Consider the following 8741-nt stretch of genomic DNA (forward strand, 5'->3'; position numbering starts at 1 on the left):
GGCTCGGGAGGCCGGGAACTGCAAGACTGAAACCATGAATGACTTGTGGAAAACGTGGAAAAATCACTTTTATTACATCGTTTCGTATTGTAGGTCTTCCTAAGGAACGAAATAGTGTCTAAGGAATGACGGCAATGATGGGTCCACTGAGCTCCATCAAGTGTCCACAAAACCTGGCTCCACGTGAACCACGACAGTCAAACGTGGACACGGGACGGGGGAGATGTGACTCCACAGACAGCTGCGAGGATTGAAAGTTAAAACCTTGGCCCGAGCGCAAAATAAGACACACCAGGGGACAGGGACTCAACCGAAGTGTATTAGGCAGGCAAGATGAACAAGCGGGTGCCATCTGGAACGTGGGAGCAGCCGCAGGGGGACTCGGGGTGGCCTTTTATATCCAGTTAGGCTGAGCTGGACGGTTCCTACTGGCTAAGGAGGAAGGGGCGGGGAGCGAGCGGGGTTGAAGCTGAGCTGGGACCTTCTCATTGGCTGCAAAATCGCGCGCGCGGGGGAAGTTGAGTGGCGGCGCGGGGACTCTTCTGCATGGGGGTTTCCGGGAAACTTTCTCAGGCGCCGTTTTGTGTATCTGGGTCTTTACCGCCATTTTACTTTTCTGGGGGGAGGGCCTATTAGCCAACGATGATCAGAAGATCGATGTCATTAGGGCTGAAGATCACAACGGGGAAAAGGGCGGGGGAGGGAACAGGAGCCGCCACTAAGAGGGGCAGGTGGAACACCTTCCCGTGCACCCAAATGACAAAACATCACGTTCGCCGGATTTGTCCAAACGACAGTTCGGGAGACACGTGGGCCTGCACATCCTGACCTCGAGGGGAATTTAAAAGTCACCAGCATAAGTGACGGGGGACTCCTCGAGTGTGAAGATAAACTTCCGTGACTAAGAACCACACGCACCGCGGGACTCGGAGTTAAGGTTAGAAACCGCGGCGGGGAATCAATGCCGGTTTCCTACACGAAGACGTCGCTAAAGCTGGACGTGCTCCGTGTAAACGTCACCGTCGCACGGCCAGTCCCTGACTCGTTAGGGTTAAGCGGTGACTTCCTGAGACTAAGAAGACATCGCAGGCAGGGCGAAATGAAAACGTGCTGGGAGGTAGACTCCGAAACTCGGTGAGAGCGCGGGGTCCTGCGACAGAGACGCGACCCGCACAGGCAACAAGACTCGTTTGTCAGGACAAGACAGAGACGATCCGGATGGCTGTGGACGCAGGGAAAGAAAAAGTGCCACCTGGCTGGCTCAGCTCTATGCCCAACGCTCCCGAGAAGCGGCGGGGCGACCCTCGCAGCGGTGCTGCCCCCCAGGAACACGGTGCTCAGCGCACCCGGGGAGTCTGGAGCTGCAGGTTCGGAACGGCCAGATCGGTGCGATCCGTGGTGCTGCCGATGCGCCAATGTGGACGCCCAACAGCGGGATGTGCGGTCGCGGAGACGACGGGATTCCGGGAAAACGAAAGTACAGGGATCCTGCAAGTGGCGGCCACTAGCGGTATCGCTAACAACGCACACCCGTTTGGGCAGAGTCGGAGAAAATCGAGACACTAAGGAACAGTGAGAGACTCGGTGTAAATACGTGCGATGACAGAAAAGTGTGCCGGTTTGGGATGCTGGCCCTAGACCAAAACGGAACAAACCAGGTTCTGCAAATGTCAGAACGGCACTAGGGGTCCTAGGACTGAGAAAGCAACCGCATGGAGGGACCGCGGAACTTTGCTCTTGCCACAACCAGCGATGGACGCAGCCAGAAAACTGTCAAGTCGACGCTGATCGCAAAGTGCTGATGCGGAGCCGAGGACAGGGTGCAAGGGACAGAGCGGCCACTGAAGAACGCGTCCCCAAGTAGTGGTTGCTGCCGCTTGAAAAGGCCGTTTGAACGCAACCCCGGGAATGCGACAGAGAGGCGCTGTCACCGCTCCACATGCAGCGGGCTCAACCTGCGTGCAGCGACCTACAAACCGCTAGTCCAGCTGGACTAGAAACTGCGACCAAAAACAACCGGCCCGTGCCCCTATCGTACCCACGGCTGACAAAACGCCTTCGCGGAGCCCCTAACGGAGCCGGGACCAGCCTGGGTCAGCAGGGAGCATAGAGCGGTGCAGGTACCGAGAAACACCCGACTCGGGGAAACCATCGTGGCGATCGCGAACGCCACCAGCTGCGCCGGGCGCTCCTGGCACAGGGCCAAGGCAAGTCCCCTGGCGCGGTTCGCCTGTGGCTGCTGCGCGCGGGACCCGCCCATTGGAGAATCGAGCGGCGCTGGCACCCGGCCAAGGGCAGTGCTGGTGCCAAGGCAAAGGGCCCTTTGGAGCAATCGGTATTCCTGCCACGGACTTTCCGTCTGCCGGGAGAAATGAGCGACACTGAGTGTGAGACACAGTCCGCACGAGGAAACCAGCGGCTCTGCGACCCATCAAACGTGCCTTAAAAGAAAAGTGCTTGGATGCACCGCGGGAGAACTTTCCAGGGCTTGAGCCTTCCCCTCGCCCCTTTTTGCCAAACTGACACTAAAAACCCATTTCCTAAAGGAAATACGGAGTTGCCATTTTCCCATTCCCAGTATGGGGCGTGCTCCGTTTTGGTCTGGGGCCAGCGCCACTCCCCGCACACTTTTCAGCCCGAGGCGCGGTAGTGCCGTTTTTTTCATTCGTAGGATGTGGCGTCTTCCGTTTTGGTCTGGGGCCAGCGCCCCTCCCGGCACACTTTTCCCTCTGAGGCCCGCTAGTTCCGTTTTTCCATTCGCAGGATGTGGCGTCTTCCGTTTTGTTCTGGGGCCAGCGCCACTCCCAGCACACTTTTCCGTCCTCGGCCCGCTAGTTCCGTTTTTCCATTCGCACTATGTGGCGTGCTCCGTTTTGGTCTGGGGCCAGCGCCCCTCCCGGCACACTTATCCGCCCGAGGCGCGCTAGTGCCCTTTTCCCATTCGCACTATGGGGCGTCTTCCGTTTTGGTCTGGGGCCAGCGCCCCTCCCGGGACACTTTTCCATCCGAGGCCCGCTAGTGCCGTTTTCCCATTCGCAGTATGTGGCGTGCTCCGGTTTGGTCTGGGGCCAGCGCCCCTCCCGGCACACGTTTCCGTCCTCTGCCCGCTAGTGCCGTTTTTCCATTCGCATTAGCGGGCGCCTGCCGGTGTTTTTTCCAACGTGCGGTTCCGGATTCCGTATTGTTTTCGGTGTGTGTGTGGCCGTGAACGGCGTACACGGTCTTTCTGTTTTTTCTGTAGCCCGCCACAGCTGTTACCACGATGCCCTCTGGAGTCATATATGACGCGTCCGCTGAGGATGTGGTGGGGCTGGGAAGCCGTTCACGCCGGGCCGCGGGTCCGCGCGCGTGTCCGTCGCCAGAGGCCCCTGCAGGAATTTTGTCCAAATCCACATGTGGAGACGGGGACGGTTCGAGTGGCCATAAAACAGACAATGAGGGTGCGCCCTGTCTTTCACGTTGCCTTCGGGTGTCCGTTTGCCGCAGACGCTGGCAGGAACTGTTCCCAAGTGCCTCTCTGGAGTCGCGGACCGTACCCTGAGCGCGCGGTGCCGCGGGAAGGGTTTCGACCACGGGACAGAGGGACGCTCGGCGCGCAGCGCGACCCACGCGGACGTGATTTCTGACTCACCTAGAAGTCCATGGACGGTCGGGTACTTGGGAGCGTTTTAAATGGTTCTTCTGGCCTGAGAAAATGGAGCCGAAGCGTTACACGTACCAGCTTAGTTCTCAGCGGTCTCTTAATCGTAGCATATGGAAAAAACTCCGTTTTGCGGAGTCTGTATGGCTGGTTCTCAGAACTTGCTGTTGTTGTACATTTATTTCATTTCCGTTTGATTTCTCAGCTACGTTTTTCTATTCGAAATGTCTGGGTCTTACGGAGTCTCTCAAACTTTCGTTTTCCCTTGGTCTGTCATCTTTGCCTCGGCTCCGCCCCGAGCCCTGGAGAGCATAAATAGCGAGGCTGGTGTCCTGCTGACCATTGTGCCTGGTCCATCAGCGCCCCCGCTCGCAGCGTCCTGCTGGTCTGAGGCTGAAGCCATGGAGCGGCACTTCCCCGGCTGTCTGAAGCAGGATTGGGATTGCCCAGAGGTGACGTCAGAGTCCCAGCCTCCGACGATCCTGAGCTCAGAAGATCGCGGTCCGTGGCCTGTCCCCGTGTACCCTGTTCTAGTAGAGCTCTCGTGCGACAGCGGTGATGGCTGTGGGAATCTGCTTTCCAGTCCTTGGCGCCTTCGCTGGGTCGGCCTGCCAGACGGGCTCGGTCCCACGGTCCGGAGCACTTCGGAAACCAGCAGAGCCCAGCCCACTGCGTTTCCTCGGACTGGGACACACGACAAGCCAGGAGGTCCGATAGGAGCGGTGGACCGTGTAGAGGAAGTCGACAGACAGGCCATCCAGCAGCCTCCTTGGGCAGGCACGCCCCACCCTGGGGACACACAGCAGGACCCCGGGGCCTCTGACAGCGTGCCCCTTGTGGAGTGTCGCCGACCTCCCGCCCCCTACCGGTGGAGCAGCCACGCACTTCTGGCAGGAGGTCTGGAGTGGATTCGTCACATTGCTGGCGCCCTCGTCTCCATGATGTCATGGGGGTGCTGCCCTTTCATCTTTGGCACTAGAGACTATTAGCAGCAGCAGGAGCCTTTTGGGATCTTCCTATCTGAAGAAGATTCTCATTTTCAAAACGTGTCCACGTGGCAAATAAAAGTGCATTAAAACGGACGTTCCGTGTTCCTTGCCTATTCTCCGGACTGTTTCCTCCTTGAGTTTTTCAGGTCTCTTACCACTTGCAAGTTTTCTAGGCATTCATCTTCATTTCAAAATGTGATCCTAATAATTGTCTTTGTACGCTTTCGAGCTTTCAGAATTGTAATTTATGATTTTAGAATTTTCCCAAATTGATTTGAAAGTACAATTGGTTTCTTACTGTTTTCCTTCCTCTTGTGTTTTCTGATGTATGCGTCGTTTGTTTTCATTTACTCTCGTGTCACATCCCTTACGTTTTATAAGGTAAACGTAGCCCTCCCGCCATCCGCAGGCTTAGGCGTGTGTGCGGGCTCAGGACTGAGACTTGGTGAAAATCTCCCGGCAGCCGCCTGGAAGACCGGGTGCACGCGGATCCCGGTCGAGCCCTGCATCCCCTCCCTGCTCCTTTTGCGTTCGAGGCCGGTCCCCACCTCCGGAGGCCGAGTCGGTAAAATGAAAGGAAAAGTTGAAGGCGACGTCTGGGCCACCAGAGGGACCGCGTACGGCCGCAGGACACCCTCTCCCTTTCACTTGCCTCGTCCCCGGTCGGTGCCCACGGACGGAAACGCCCGGAGCGTGCCGGTTGACCCGCACGGACACACCCGCACACCTCGCGTGAGCCCGGGAGCGCAGCGACAGTCTCGCCACCCCCATCCCTGCACGTTTAATCTCCGAGGAGGCCGAGCACGCGAGGACGCCCTGATGCACCCAGGACAGTCCTGCTAGTGCTGAAGCCTCCTGGGACTGTTCCTCTGGTGCCTTCGCTGTCCTCCCACCACCGCGGCTCCGAACACGAGAACGACACGAAAGCGGTCGCCAGGGGGAGCCCCAGAGCCGGAGCGAACGTCAGCAGGAGGAGCTGGATCTCCTGGTGAGAGGCGGCCCGACCGCCCCGCCCAGCCTCCCCCACCTCGCATCGCGTTTCTCGGCCTGCACACCTGCCCGCCGACCCCCTTCGGGGTCACACACACTCCCAACGCGACTCCTGCGTGGACGCCGAGCTCCGGACGAGGGGACGTGGACAACTTCTCCTGGGACGCCGGCCAGTAGACCAGGCCGCCCTGCCCCGCAGAGTCTCCCCACGTGGCTGCTGCAGCGGGTCCCGGGCTCCCAGGGCAGACTCCGAAGCGTCTGCGGGGCTCGGGAGGCCGCGGACTGCATGACTGGAACCATGAATGACTCGTAGAAAACGTGGACAAATGGCTTTTATTACAACGTTTGGTATTGCAGGTCTTCCTAAGGAACGAAATAGTGTCTAAGGAAAGACGGCAATGATGGGTCCACTGAGCTCCATCAAGTGTCCACAAAACCTGGCTCCACGTGAACCACGACAGTCAAACGTGGACACGGGACTGGGGAGATGTGACTCCACAGACAGCTGCGAGGATTGAAAATTAAAACCTTGGCCCGAGCGCAAAATAAGACACACCAGGGGACAGGGACTCAACCGAAGTGTATTAGGCAGGCAAGATGAACAAGCGGGTGCCCTCTGGAACGTGGGAGCAGCCGCAGGGGGACTCGGGGTGGCCTTTTATATCCAGTTAGGCTGAGCTGGACGGTTCCTACTGGCTAAGGAGGAAGGGGCGGGGAGCGAGCGGGGTTGAAGCTGAGCTGGGACCTTCTCATTGGCTGCAAAATCGCGCGCGCGGGGGAAGTTGAGTGGCGGCTCGGGGACTCTTCTGCGTGGGGGTTTCCGGGAAACTTTCTCAGGCGCCGTTTTGTGTATCTGGGTCTTTACCGCCATTTTACTTTTCTGGGGGAGGGCCTATTAGCCAACGATGATCAGAAGATCAATGTCATTAGGGCTGAAGATCACAACGGGGAAAAGGGCGGGGGAGGGAACAGGAGCCGCCACTAAGAGGGGCAGGTGGAACACCTTCCCGTGCACCCAAATGACAAAACATCACGTTCGCCGGATTTGTCCAAACGACAGTTCGGGAGACACGTGGGCCTGCACATCCTGACCTCGAGGGGAGTTTAAAAGTCACCAGCATAAGTGACGGGGGACTCCTCGAGTGTGAAGACAAACTTCCGTGACTAAGAACCACACGCACCGCGGGACTCGGAGTTAAGGTTAGAAACCGCGGCGGGGAATCAATGCCGGTTTCCTACACGAAGACGTCGCTAAAGCTGGACGTGCTCCGTGTAAACGTCACCGTCGCACGGCCAGTCCCTGACTCGTTAGGGTTAAGCGGTGACTTCCTGAGACTAAGAAGACATCGCAGGCAGGGCGAAATGAAAACGTGCTGGGAGGTAGACTCCGAAACTCGGTGAGAGCGCGGGGTCCTGCGACAGAGACGCGACCCGCCCAGGCAACGAGACTCGTTTGTCAGGACAAGACAGAGACGATCCGGATGGCTGTGGACGCAGGGAAAGAAAAAGTGCCACCTGGCTGGCTCAGCTCTTTGCCCAACGCTCCCGAGAAGCGGCGGGGCGACCCTCGCAGCGGTGCTGCCCCCCAGGAACACGGTGCTCAGCGCACCCGGGGAGTCTGGAGCTGCAGGTTCGGAACGGCCAGATCGGTGCGATCCGTGGTGCTGCCGATGCGCCAATGTGGACGCCCAACAGCGGGATGTGCGGTCGCGGAGACGACGGGATTCCGGGAAAACGAAAGTACAGGGATCCTGCAAGTGGCGGCCACTAGCGGTATCGCTAACAACGCACACCCGTTTGGGCAGAGTCGGAGAAAATCGAGACACTAAGGAACAGTGAGAGACTCGGTGTAAATACGTGCGATGACAGAAAAGTGTGCCGGTTTGGGATGCTGGCCCTAGACCAAAACGGAACAAACCAGGTTCTGCAAATGTCAGAACGGCACTAGGGGTCCTAGGACTGAGAAAGCAACCGCATGGAGGGACCGCGGAACTTTGCTCTTGCCACAACCAGCGATGGACGCAGCCAGAAAACTGTCAAGTCGACGCTGATCGCAAAGCGCTGATGAGGAGCCGAGGACAGGGTGCAAGGGACAGAGCGGCCACTGAAGAACGCGTCCCCAAGTAGTGGTTGCTGCCGCTTGAAAAGGCCGTTTGAACGCAACCCCGGGAATGCGACAGAGCGGCGCTGTCACCGCTCCACATGCAGCGGGCTCAACCTGCGTGCAGCGACCTACAAACCGCTAGTCCGGCTGGACTAGAAACTGCGACCAAAAACAACGGCCCGTGCCCCTATTGTACCCACGGCTGACAAAACGCCTTCGCGGAGCCCCTAACGGAGCCGGGAGCAGCCTGGGTCAGCAGGGAGCATAGAGCGGTGCAGGTACCGAGAAACACCCGACTCGGGGAAACCATCGTGGCGATCGCGAACGCCACCAGCTGCGCCGGGCGCTCCTGGCACAGGGCCAAGGCAAGTCCCCCGGCGCGGTTCGCCTGTGGCCGCTGCGCGCGGGACCCGCCCATTGGAGAATCGAGCGGCGCTGGCTCCCGGCCAAGGGCAGTGCTGGTGCCAAGGCAAAGGGCCCTTTGGAGCAATCGGTATTCCTGCCACGGACTTTCCGTCTGCCGGGAGAAATGAGCGACACTGAGTGTGAGACACAGTCCGCACGAGGAAACCAGCGGCTCTGCGACCCATCAAACGTGCCTTAAAAGAAAAGTGCTTGGATGCACCGCGGGAGAACTCTCCATTCCTTTTTCCCAAACTGAGACTAAAAACCCCTTTCCTAAAGGAAGTAAGGAGCTGCCACTGTGCAGAAGGAAAACGTCCGTTCCCGCAGGCATTTCTATTTCCCTAAAGATGTGCACTTCGTAAAATGACCTCGCAAAGAGACCACCGCACTCGACCAGGAGCGCCCCCACCTGCACTCATCGTCCCCCATCTTCATGGTGGCCGATCCCATGCGAACCTTTCCGTCCTTTTCTCAGTGAACCTGGGCGGAGTGCGGTCCCTGAGATGGGCAGAGATGCCCCAGACAGGTGAGGACACCCGTTTTGGACTCAAACTCTCGCCCACCCCCGAGGCTTTGCCTGCACTCTTGGCCTCCCACCCTACCCTTTCCTGCG

This window comes from Cynocephalus volans, chromosome 2 (assembly GCF_027409185.1).
Source record: "Cynocephalus volans isolate mCynVol1 chromosome 2, mCynVol1.pri, whole genome shotgun sequence".
Taxonomy (NCBI): domain Eukaryota; kingdom Metazoa; phylum Chordata; class Mammalia; order Dermoptera; family Cynocephalidae; genus Cynocephalus; species Cynocephalus volans.